Source organism: Salmo trutta, chromosome 33, assembly GCF_901001165.1.
Source record: "Salmo trutta chromosome 33, fSalTru1.1, whole genome shotgun sequence".
Classification (NCBI taxonomy): domain Eukaryota; kingdom Metazoa; phylum Chordata; class Actinopteri; order Salmoniformes; family Salmonidae; genus Salmo; species Salmo trutta.
Window position 1 is genome coordinate 22,821,463 of NC_042989.1, and position 13,052 is coordinate 22,834,514.

The 13,052-nt window shown below is 43.5% G+C and overlaps 1 protein-coding gene across 3 annotated transcripts in view; it reads right to left on the reverse strand.

Annotated features, from left to right (window-relative positions):
- LOC115172670 (pleckstrin homology domain-containing family G member 3) overlaps positions 1–8,039 on the reverse strand; it is a 65,249-nt gene extending 57,210 nt beyond the window's left edge. The window contains exon 1 of one of the 3 annotated variants that reach the window (XM_029730338.1): positions 7,786–8,039. The gene's annotated coding sequence lies outside the window, so the exon portion shown is untranslated. The remainder of the gene's footprint in view (positions 1–7,785) is intronic. The other 2 variants (XM_029730339.1, XM_029730340.1) reach the window with 2 other exon arrangements.
- Between the last annotated feature and the right edge of the window lie 5,013 nt (positions 8,040–13,052).

Genomic DNA, 13,052 nt, shown 5'->3' on the forward strand with positions numbered 1-13,052 from the left:
CTTAAGTAAATGTATAAATACTTAATTCCTTATGTTAAGCAAAGCAGATGGCACCATTTTCTTGTTTTTAAAATTTAGAGAGCCAGGTTCACACTCCAACACTTAGAGATAATTTCCAAAAGATGCATTTGTGTTGTGAGTCAACCAGGTCAGAGGCAGTAGGGATGACCACGTGTTCTCTTGATAAGTGCGTGAATTTGACCATGTTCCTGTCCTGCTAAGAATTCAAAATGTAACGAGTACTTTTGGTTGTCAGGGAAAATGTATGGAGTAAAAAGTACAATATTCTCTCCAGGAATGTAGCGAAGTAAAAGTTGTCAAAAATATAAATAGTAAAGTACAGACACCCAAAAAAACGACTTAAGTAGTACTTTACACCACTGTTAGGCTCTCAGAACCCTTACTGGTCAATGAGCGACTAGACAAGAAATAAGAGCTCAAAAGGTAGTCCTCCATTAAAATGCCGGATCCACAAAATCATTTAAATAAAACTAAATCAGAAAACACACTTGAACGGAAAAAGAAAATGTATAAAAGGTTCTTCTAGCAAGAACAAGGTCAGCAGAGTAATTTATCACCCCCAACCTACAGATTTACGGTGTTTTAAACTTCTGTACCTCATTATCCATCATCACGTTTGCTGAGCTATGAAAACTGAAGTCAGAATCAAAACTTCCTTGAAATCCTTAGGTAACCACTAGCCAGGCTGACAGTTGTGGAGTTGGCCATTTGTGCTGAAGCCAGCCTTCTTTACACACAAATGGAGAGCATTTGTTCCCACAGCTGATAAGTGTGTTAGCCGCAACCTGAACCTCCCTTCTGGAGATCTCGACCTTGTTCTCTAAGTGGACACAGATGCCACCATGGATAATCTGAAGGTGGTTAAGTTAGAGCTGCAATAGATCACTTAGTCTGTAATATCCCTTTCAGCGAAGCAGATAACCCATAAGATCACAGGAACAAGGGTTTTTCCTGATCCAGACTGCCAGAGTTTAAATTCCAACAGGAACCTTTTTCTAACAAATGACAAACAGTTGTTACAGGCAGATGTTGCCATGAGATTATAAACTGTGCTCAGTTGAAGAGAGATTGGGAGATAAGGGAAATTCAAATTGGGTCATTGTGTCCAACGCCCCACCCCAAACGTACACAAACCATAACAAAAGGCTGACCCCGTCCTCCCTGTACTTCAGACCCAAAGCCTGGAATTCTTGACTGAACAGCTCCTTGGGGAGAGATTTGATTACTATCTGGGGAATATCATTCACCACTGACAGCTCCCAGTGTTACGAGGGAAGTGAAACCTTGAACTAACAGAGGGCAGACTATGGAGGGTAGTAAGACAAGCTCAGACCTCTCCTCTGGGGAGACAAGCCACACTCTGGGAAGATCTCAATTGCATATTCTTCACATCCCCTCGCAGTCTTATCAAAACCCATTGGATGAGAAAGCCAGAGGTCCCTCCCCTCTGATCTTCTCCGCCAATGGGTTTTGAGAAAGAGACTCGGAGAGAGGATGAGAGGATTATGCAATTGAGATCTTCCCTCTCTGGAGAGGGTTACACACAGAGGGCACAGACAGCGCAGGAAGGAAGTGACATTTACCAACCAGTGAATTTCCTATTGAGTGCCACAGATAATTATATTGCATTTGAACCCTAAGGAATCATTTGGTATGCCTTACTGACTCAGTAGTGCCTGGGGGAGATATCCATCAGAGATAACGTAAATGTGAATAACAGCTGAATCTGATGGTGAAATGATTGTACTTTTTGCTACCTCTGCATCAGAGCAATTTCATTGCTGCATATGCATAAGATGTGTGCCTTGTCATTCCCGTCTTGACTCAGCTGCCCAATCATGCAGAGAAGCCTGCTCCCCATTACATGCAACAGCTAACTTAACAAATTAACTGCTTCTGGGTGTGACATGAATCAATGAAGCATTAGATAGCGAGCAGGCTAAGAATAGTGTAGTAGAATATAAGCTGCTCCACCCCACAGTCAGCGAGAGACCACATAACCTTCTCTTGTCCCCAAACAGTCTACCCAACAAGACTCAAGGGATTCTGGGAATACTAAACAAGCCTCCGGGATGTCCTCATTCAGACAGGACACGGTCAGGATGTTTATATTCAGAAAGTGAATAATAGAAACCTAATTGAGCCGACTGACATCCAGGAGGTCTATAGACTGACAGACAAATGTTTTCCAGTGGTAGGGCTGTCCATCTTGTCGACCTCTCTTAGCCATAGACATTAAACCAGTAAATAGTGATAGGAATACGTGGATGATGTCAGCACTATGGAAAAATCCCAATGGTGCATAAAGTCTGAAGTATTTCAATTTGAAGCGTGCCATATTGCAGAATGGCACCATAAAACACTTAGGATCAAGTGTCCCCTTTCTTCACATGACTCCTGCACCATGTCCCTGACATAGCCCACAAGAAACCAACTGCCTTTCATTCATTGGAGAACACAATGAACCAGACACTCCAACTTAACTTCAATTAAACCAGCTCATTCTAGAATAGCATCTCCGCAACCTCTTGTGAGTCAGACATTTAACATATGAACTCTTCACTTTGGGCAGCTTTGTAATTACGATTCAGAGCTTGCTGCCGAGATGGGCCGATAAAAGAGCTGTCCCTCAACGCCCACGAAGATCGTGCAATGTGTGGGCACAGCACTTACACATTTTAGTCATTTAGCAGATGCTCTGATCCAGAGCGACTTACATTAGTGCATTCATCTTAAGTTAGCTGGGTGAAACATATCACAATCGTGGAAAGTAGTGATGTGACAAATGGAAGAATTCTGATAAAACTATAAGAAAAAAATGGTTCGGGTCTCAGTGTGTATTTTTCAGATGGTGAAGTAATGCACACGTACTACCATTACTGTACCTCAATTCCACCTGGAAAACGTGCATTTCACCACTTTCTCAAAGTATTCCATACAAGACTTCACTGCTATCACTTGCCTTTCTCTGCCATTTTTCCAACTGTTAATGACAATTAAGTAGTGGTGGAGTAGACAAATAGATTTGGCTCGTTCCACGTCTCACTCCCGGTGTCGACATCCATTTGTGTGTAAAGACTCCTAAGAGATTAAGTATTTCTGGAACGGGAGGAGACTAATTAGTTGTTGCACTTCCGAGAACAAACACTTTCATATCGAGCTAGTGAGGGACAGAGAGAGCGGAAGGGCACAGTATAGGCCGGTCGGCCACCAGGCAGAGAGTCAGAACCGTGCACTAGGCCCATCTATTGGTAAGCAAAAGCTGCATCTCACAATGGAATGCTATATCTCACACCTTCAGTAAAGCAGGGCCTAATCAATGAAAAGGCTAGGATATTCTACACGCAACAGACCGAAGACTGAACACACACTTGCATCATTAACGAAGAGAAAGAGCGGTTGAGCCGGCGTGAGGGAGAGGGTGCAGTCAGAAAGAACCATGGGCATTTCTTGGTAATCTCTCAATGTCGTCTTGCCTGACTCGCAAATTCAACTTTCCCCGTGCCTTTATAGTCCATCTTCTAGTTAGGCAAACATGGCAAAGAATCTGATTTATGATAACTGCAGTGGGATAATTCTTTTTTTTTTTATCCTAGCCGAATTAGCGATCCCAATTTTGTTTAAACGTTTACACCCCCTAGAAGCAAGCACATTTTCCCCCATAGTTATAAAAGGTGATTTAGAATGGTCAATTAAAACACCTAAGTGAAACGTGCCGTCTCCTTCATTGGCTATTGAGAAGTTAACCTTACAGTGCGTTCGGAAAGTATTCAGCCGTGACCTTTTCCACATTGTTACGCGATAGCCTTATTCTAAAATGCTTTAGTTTTCCACCCTCAATGACAAAGCAAAAGAAATGTTTGCCAATTTACAAAATCAAACCCTTTACTCAGTACTCTGTTGAAGCACCTTTGGCAGGGATTACAGCCTCCAGTATGACGCTACAAGCTTGGCACACCTGTATTTGGGGAGTTTCTCCCATCCTTTTCAGCAGATCATCTCGAGCTCTGGCAGGGTGGATGGGGAGTGTCACTGCACAGTGGGCTCCCAAGTGGCGCAGCAGTCTAAGGCACTGCATCACTACAGTCTGGTTCAAATCCAAGCTGTATCATATCCGGCTGTGATTGGGAGTCCCACAATTGGCCCGTCGTCCGGATTTGGCAGTCATTGTAAATAAGAATTTGTTCTTAACCGACTTGCCTAGTTAAAAAGGATAAATAAAAACATTTTAGGTCTCTCCAGAGATGTTCGATTGGGTTCAAGTCCGGGCTCTGGCTGGGCCACTCAAGGACATTGAGACTTGCCCCGAAGTCACTCCTGCATTGTTTTGGCTGTGTGCTTAGGGTCAATGTCATGTTGGAAGGTGAACTGTTGACCCAGTCTGAGGTCCTGAGCAGGTTTTCATCAAGGATCTCTGTACTTTGCTCTGTTCACCTTTCCCCTCAATTCTGACTAGTCTCCCTGTCCCTGCCACTGAAAAACATCCCTACAGCATGACGCTGCCACCCCCATTCTTTCCGTAGGGATGGTTCCAGGTTTCCTCCAGACGTGACACTTGGCATTCAGGCCAGAGTTCAATCTTGGTTTCATCAGACCAGAGAATCTTGTTTTTCATGGTCTGAGAGTCAAAGGGTCTGAATACTTACATAAGGTATTTCAGGTTTCTTTTTTATACCTTTGCACACAAAAAAACCCCTCTAAAATCCTGTTTTTGCTTTATCATGTTGGGGTATTGTGTGTAGATTGATTAAATTATAAAAATCCTCATCAATTTTAGAATAAGGCTGTAACGTAACAAAACGTAGAAAAAAAGGAAGGGGTCTAAATACTTTCCGAAGGTACTCAATATAGTTTACATGTCAATTTAAGCCAATCCAGTTTGTTTGGCCCCAAAGTTATACAGAACCAACCCAGAAATAGTAGGAATATTTCAGACTCGTTTCAAAGTTGCACTACACAGAAATCACACCGCCATTTCCTGGTTGCTAAAACAAATGTTAGCTTAATTTCAGTTTGTGACTAAATTAGCTAGTACCATCTAAACCGCTGTGAAATACACTGAACACATACATATAAAAATAAAATATTTTTTTGTTACAGTTCATAAGGAAAATCAGTCAACAAATACATTAGGCCCTAATCTACAGACTTCACATGACTGGGAACACAGGTATGCATCACAGATACAAAAGAACTGAAAAATGGTGACCATTTTCCTCATGCAGCGCGACACATCTCCTTCGGATAGAGTTCATCAGGCTTTTGGTTGTGGCCTGTGGAATGTTGTCGCACTCTTCAATGGCTGTGCGAAGTTGCCATCACATGTCAATCCAGAGCATTCCAAACATGCTCAACGAGTGACATGTCTGGTGAGAGTGCAGGCCATGTAAGAATTGGGACATTTTCATCCTCCAGGAATTGTGTACAGATCCTTGCAACATGGGACCGTGCATTATGCTGAAACAAGGTGATGGCGGTGGACAAAAATGGCACGACAATGGACCTTAGGATCTTGTCATGGTATAGCTGTGCATTCAAATTGGCATCGATTAAAATACCATTGTGTTCATTGTCCATAGCTTATGCCTGGCCATACCATAACCCTACCATGGGGCACACTGTCCAATGTTGACATCAGCAAAGCAATTCTCCCTCATTGCTCAGTTTGGCCAGATAGCCAGCTCTAGGAAGAGTCCAAAACCGGGTGGCTGGTCTCCAATGATCCTGCATGTGAAGAAGCTGGATGTGGAGGTCCTGGGCTGGCGTGGTTACATGTGGTCTGCAGTTGTGAGGTCAGTTGGACATACTGGCAAATTCTCTAAAACACTGGAGGCAGCTTATGGTAGAGAAATTAACATTCAATTATCTGGCAAAAGCTATGGTGGACGGGCCTCCCGAGTGGTGCAGTGGTCTGAGGCACTGCAGTGCTAGCTGTGCCACTAGTGATCCTGGTTAGAGTCCAGGCTCTGTCACAGCTGGCCGCGACTGAGAGACCCATGGAGCGGCGCACAATTGGCCCGTCGTCCGGGTTTGGCCGGCAGGGATGATCTTGTCCCATCGCGCACTAGCAACTCCTGTGGCGGGCCGGGCGCAATGGTCGCTGACATGGTCACCAGGTGTTTTCTCCAACACATTGGTGCCGCTGGCTTCCGGGTTAAGCAGGCATTGTGTCAAGAAGCAGTGCGGCTTGGCTGAGTTGTGTTTCGGAGGACGCACGGCTCTCGACTTTTGCCTCTCGAGTCCATACGGGAGTTGTAGAAATGGGACAAGACTAACTACCAATTGGATACCACAAAATTGTGTAGAAAAAGGGCAAAACTATTTTTTCAACTAAGCTATGGTGGACATTCCTGCAGTCAGCATGCCAATTGCACGTTCCCTCAACTTGAGACATCTGTGGCATTGTGTTGTGTGACAAAACTATACATTCTAGATTGGCCTTTTGTCCCCAGCACAAGGTGAACTTGTGTAATGATCATGCTGTTTAATCATCTTCTTGATATGCCACACCTGTCAGGTGGATGGATTATCTTGGCAAAGGAGAAATGCTCACTAACAGGATGTAAGCTTTTTGTGCGTATGGAAATCCTGGGATCATTTATTTCAGCTCATGAAACCAACACTTTAAATGTGGTGTTTATTTTTGTTCAGTGTATATTTTCCATAACCTAAAATATTGTTTCAGCTGGTGTACAAACCCGAAATTAAGACAAAAACCTGAACGGGAAACATAGAAATAGGTCACATAGAACGTATCTAGAGCTTGTTAGACTTGCTTTCAAGTAGAATGATAGGAATGTGAGTTATACTGTAGATCTGTGTACATTTGGTCAGGTTGCCCAAAAAAAGTTGCATACTGCCACTAAGTCTCAAAATATCAATCTAGTTTTTAGCCATATTTAGTCTCCCAGGCGACTATCCAGGAAAGGTGATCTCTGCAGCTGATCAAAGTTCAGTCATAGAATGTTCTTTTTTTAGAACACACACATAAATTATCAGTACCAAAATGTACTCTTAGCAGGGATCTAAGCTTTTAGCCTGACTCAGTGGAGTTAAAGACCTATGACGGTTTTAGATTATAGGTAATTTAATGGTCAATGCAATCCAGAATCCTTAAGGCATCCCTACCCTTAAACATTTCAACTTCAAAAGGGTAGGGAAGTCCCAAGGATCTCAGATCGCACACCGTTATTTAATCCACATGGAATTTTACTAAATCTCCACATGCAACAGCAGGTCCACCTACCTAGCAATGCAGTAGACTACCCTGTTGAAGTAGGGGAGCTTAATGGATATTTGACACTGCCATGTCATGGACAGGAACCCTAATTTTAACATGTTAAAGAAATAAAATGCCTAATAATATACCTACAGGCGACGTTTGTAATTTCAATAGTAAAGGTGCAAGAGCGGTGTGCTTTTTATAGCCTAAATAATACAACATAGCTCTTTAACCTCATCCTGTCAAAACAGGTTGGCAAATTTCACGTGTTGTGGTAGGTTCTGGGTGCAGAGTTTGATGGAGTTTCAGAGCAGTGAGGAACATCTCGAGAGGCAGATTTACCAAATCAATAACGGCTTTGACTGAATAAATTGATAGGCTCTACACCACAACGCAGCATGAACTCTTGAAGAAAAGCAGTGTTGTATCGACCATACATGCACATCATGCTGTGTAGGCTTTTCATAAGGAAAATCGAGAGTCGAACCGTTTCTGATTCACGAATGTTTCCCCGGTTATTAGAGTTCATTACAAACACTTACCAAATGTTTGAGTATGTAGTCGTCTGCCTGTGAACTTCCGAAAGTGTAGATCTAGTTTTTCTGTAGACTATAATTTCGGTTTTAGTTTTCCATAGATTAACTCACATTGTCAAACACATAAATCCTCCGCACAGCCCAGTTGTCGTCTACTGACTCCACAGCTGAGCCGCACACATATCAAAGTACAGCGAGCAACTGTCAAAGACCGCCTACTTCCAAAGCACGCAATCTAATCGAGTGGTAGAATTTTCTGGCTCAATTTGTCTAATTAAAGTCTGCGTTTAGACAGGCAGGCCAATTTTTATTTTTGTTTCACTAATCGGTATTTTGACCAATCAGATTAGCTCTAAAACAAAGATCTGATTGGTCAAAAGACCAATAAGTGGAAAAAATATCAGAAATGTGCTGCCTGTCTGGTTTATACTGCCTCAAATACTGTCTTTATTTGCCTCAAAGGGTGAGTGAATAATATCCCTGACTTTTTTCTTTATTGAAATAAATGTGTCCTTTTTCAGGTCATCACTGTGTATGGGCATCTGGAAAAATGTCCCAAATTCAAGTTTCTGCCAACCCCCTTTATTCAAATAAACACAAGCAAATATTTAAACTCAGCCCTTATCAGCCCATTGTAAACTAACAAACTTTAGAGCAAATTCAAAATCTTTCTTCCTCTCAATTGTGTGGATTACTCCTAGTCAGCCAACATGACAAGCTTATAAACCACTATCACAGTCTTTTTATTTAACCTTTATTTAACTAGGCAAGTCAGTTAAGAACAAATTCTTATTTTCAATGACAACCTAGGAACAGTGGCTTAACTGCCTGTTCAGGGGCAGAAAAACAGATTTGTACCTTGTCAGCTCTGGGATTCAAACTTGCAACCTCTCGGTTACTAGTCCAATGCTCTAACCACTAAGCTACCCTGCCGTCTTACAATCTATTGATGAGGGTCTCCGGCCCCTACACTGTCAAAGGTCCCTACAAAGAATGGCAAACAGATAACTGGAGTGAAATAATTGAAGGAACTGTTCACCTGTGGCTAGTAATAAAGGTAGACTACTATGCTCTGTATTCCCCTCAGAAGTCCCATTTTACTATCAATGGCAGTCACCTCACCTGTCAGACTTTCTTCTATTGATAAACATCACAGAGGCTGCTGCTGAGCTAACCTTCATGATGATGACTGAGGATGGCCGGTCCTAAAATGGACATCTTGCCAGCAGGCACTGTATTACGTGGATAATTATGGGGGAAATAGTTTAGGATGCTCTTGATTGACATGTATGACGGCAACTACGCACAGCCATTGAAGAGGAGTAGGACATTCCACAGGCCACAATCAACAGCCTGATCAACTCTATCCGAAGGAGATGTGTCGTGCTGCATGAGGCAATATCAGAAGTCTATGTTTTGCAGTGAAGTGTCAAAGAGTAATTTTATTCCATGGTGGCTGAGCAGTAGTCAATGTAAAGTCAATATTTCCATCTGCTGGTAGTGGTTGGTTAATGCATGGGAATAACAATATGCTGTAATGCAGGGCTCTCCAACCCTGTACTTGGAGAGCTACCCTCCTGTAGACTTTTGGTCCAAACCCAGTTGTAATTTACCTGATTCAGTTTATCAACCAACTAATTATTAGAATCGGGTGTGCTAGATTAGAGTTGAAATGAGAACCTACAGGATGATAGCTCTCCAGGAACAGGGTTGGAGAGCACTGCGAGCAGGGTTGCAAAGGGAGGGTATACAGTGGGCATCATAAATATTCATCCCCCTTGGATTTCTTCACATTTTATTGTGTTACAAAGTGGGATTAAAATGGATTTAATTGCCATTTTTTGTCTACACAAAATACTCTGTAATGTCAAAGTGGAATTTTTTGAGGAACATTTCCTACAAAATAATTAAAAAATGAAACATTAATATGCATTACCTAGATTTTAAAAGTATTTGTCCCCCCCGAGTCAAAACATGTTAGAAATACCTTTGGAAGCAATTACAGCTGTGAGGCTTCCTGGATTAGTCTATAAGAGCTTTGTACATCTGGATTGTGCAATATTTCTTCAAGCTCTGTCAAGGTGTTGGGTGTCCTGGCTAGATAGCAAATTTCAAGTCTTGCCGTAGATTTTTTTTAAACTGGAACATTCACTGCCTTCTTGGTAAACAACTCCAGTGTAGATTTGGCCTTGTGTTGTAGGTTATTGTCCTGCTGAAAGGTGAATTCCTTTCCCAGTGTCTGGTGGAAAGCAGACTGAAGCAGGTTTTCCTTTAGGATTTTGCCTGTGCTTAACTCCATCGTGTTTATTTTTATCCTGATAAACTCCCCAGTCTTTGCCGATGTCCAGCATACCCATAATATGATGCAGCCAACACCATGCTTGAAAAGGCAGTTACTCACTGATGTGTTGTGTTGGATTTGTACCAAACAGAAGGCTTTGCATTTAGGCCAAAAAGTGTATTCCTTTGCGGTATAACTTTAGTGCCTTGTTGCATACAGGATTCATGTTGTGGAATATTTTTACTCTGTCATTTAGGTCATTATTGTGGAGTAACTGCAATGATGTTGATCCAACCTCAGTTTTCTCCCTTCACAGCCATTGAGCTCTGTAGCTGTTTTAAAATCGAGTAGCTAATCTGCCATTGCCTTCCGTTCTGCTACCTAACGTTCAATCGCTGGAAAATAAATGGGACGAACTGAAAGTACGTATATCCTACCAACGGGACATTAAAAACTGTAATATCTCATGTTTCACCGAGTCGTGGCTGAACGACGACATTAAGAACATACAGATGGCGGGTTATACACTATATCGGCAGGACAGAACAGCAGCCTCTGGTAAGACACGGGGCGAGGGCCTATTCATAGTTGTAAACAATAGCTGGTGCACGATATCGAAGGAAGTCTCAAGGTTTTGCTCGCCGGAGGTAGAGTATCTCATGATAAGCTGTAGACCACACTAGTTTTCATCTGTATTTTTCATAGCTGTCTACATAGCACCACCGACCGAGGCTTGCACTAAAACCGCACTCAATGAGCTGTATTCCGCCATAAGCAAACAGGAAAACACTCATCCAGAGGCAGCGCTCCTTGTGGCTGGGGACTTTAACGCAGGGATAATTAAATCAGTTTTACCTCATTTCTATCAGCATGTTAAATGTGCAACCAGAGGGGAAAGAAATTCTAGACCACCTTTACTCCACACACAGCTCTCCCTCACCCTCCATTTGGCAAATCTGACCATAATTCTATCCTCCCGATTCCTGCTTACAAGCAAAAATTACAGTAGGAAGCACCAGTAACTCGGTCTATGAAAAAGTGGTCAGATGAAGCAGATGCTAAACCACATGACTTTTTTGCTAGCACAGGGATTCTTCCGATGGCATTGAGCACACAACATCAGTCACTGGCTTTATCAATAAGTGCAGAGGACGTCGTCCCCACAGTGACTGTATGTACATACCCCAACCAGAAGCCATGGATTACAGGCAACATTCGCACTGAGCTAAAGGGTAGAGCAGCCGCTTTCAAAAAGCGGGACTCTAACCCGGAAGCTTATAAGAAATGCTATGCCCTCCGACGAACCGTCAAACAGGAAAAGCATTAATACAGGACTAAGATCGAATCGTACTACACTGGCTCCGACGCTAGTCGGTTGTTGCAGGGTTTGCAAACTATAACAGACTACAACAGGGAAGTACAGCCGAGAGCTGCCCTGTGACATGAGCCTACCAGACGAGCTAAATAACTTCTATGCTCGCTTCGAGGCAAGTAACACTGAAACATGCATGAGAGCATCAGCTGTTCCAGATGACTGTGGGATCACGCTCTCCGCAGCCTGTGAGTAAGACCTTTAAACAGGTCAACAGTCACAAGGCCGCAGTGCCAGATGGATTACCAGGATGTGTACTCCGAGCATGCGCTAACCAACTGGCAAGTGTCTTCACTGACATTTTCAAACTCTCCCTGTCTGAGTCTGTAATACCAACATATTTCAAGCAGACCACATTGTCCCTGTGCCCAAGAACACTAAGGTAAACTGCCTAAATGACTACCGATCCGTAGCACTCATGTCTTCAGCCATGAAATGCTTTGAAAGGCTGGTCATGGCTCACATCAACACCATTATCCCAGAAACCCTAGATCCACTCCAATTTGCTTACCGCACCAACAGATGATGCTATCTCTATTGCACTCCACACTGCCCTTTCCCACCTGGACAAGATGAACACCTATGTGAGAATGCTATTCATTGACTACAGCTCAGCGTTCAACACCATACAGCCCTCAAAGCTCATCACTAAGCTAAGGACCCTGGCACTAAACACCTCCCTCTGCAACTGGATCCTGGACTTCCTGACGGGCCGCCCCCAGGTGGTAAGGGTAGGTAACACCACCTCCGCCACGCTGATCCTCAACACGGGGGCCCCTCAGGGGTGGGTGCTCAGTCCCCTCCTGTACACTCATGACTACACGGTCAGGCACGACTCCAACACCATCATTAAGTGGTGCAAGGACAACTACCTCTCCCTCAATGTGATCAAGACAAAGGAGATGATTGTGAACTACAGGAAAAGGAGGACAGAGCATGCCCCCATTCTCATTGACGGGGCTGTAGTGGAGCAGGTTGAGAGCTTCAAGTTCCTTGGCGTCCACGTCACCAACAAACTAACATGTTCCAAGCACACCAAGACAGTCGTGAAGAGGGCACGACAAAACCTATTCCCCTCAGGAGATTGAAAAGATTTGTCATGGGTCCTCAGATCCTCAAAAGGTTTTACAGCTGCACCATCGAGAGCAACCTGACGGGTTGCATCACTGTCTGGTATGGCAACTGCTTGGCCTTCGACTGCAAGGCAAATCAAATTGTACTAGTCACATGCGCCGAATACAACTGGTGAAATGTTTAGTTACGAGACCCTAACCGACAGAGGGTAGTGCATATGGCCCAGTACATCCTTCCTGCCATCCAGGACCTCTATACCAGGCGGTGTCAGAGGAAGGCCCTAAAAATTGTCAAGGACTCCAGCCACCCTAGTCAGACTGTTCTCTCTGCTACCGCATGGCAAGCGGTACCGGAGCACCAAGTCTAGGTCCAAGAGGCATATCTAAACAACTTCTACCCCCACACCATAAGACTCCTGAAAAGATAATCAAATGGCTACCCAGACTAATTGCCTTGCCCCCCCCCCCCCCGCTGCTACTCTCTGTTATCATCTATACATAGCCACTTAACTCTACCTACATGTACATCATTACCTTGACACTAGTG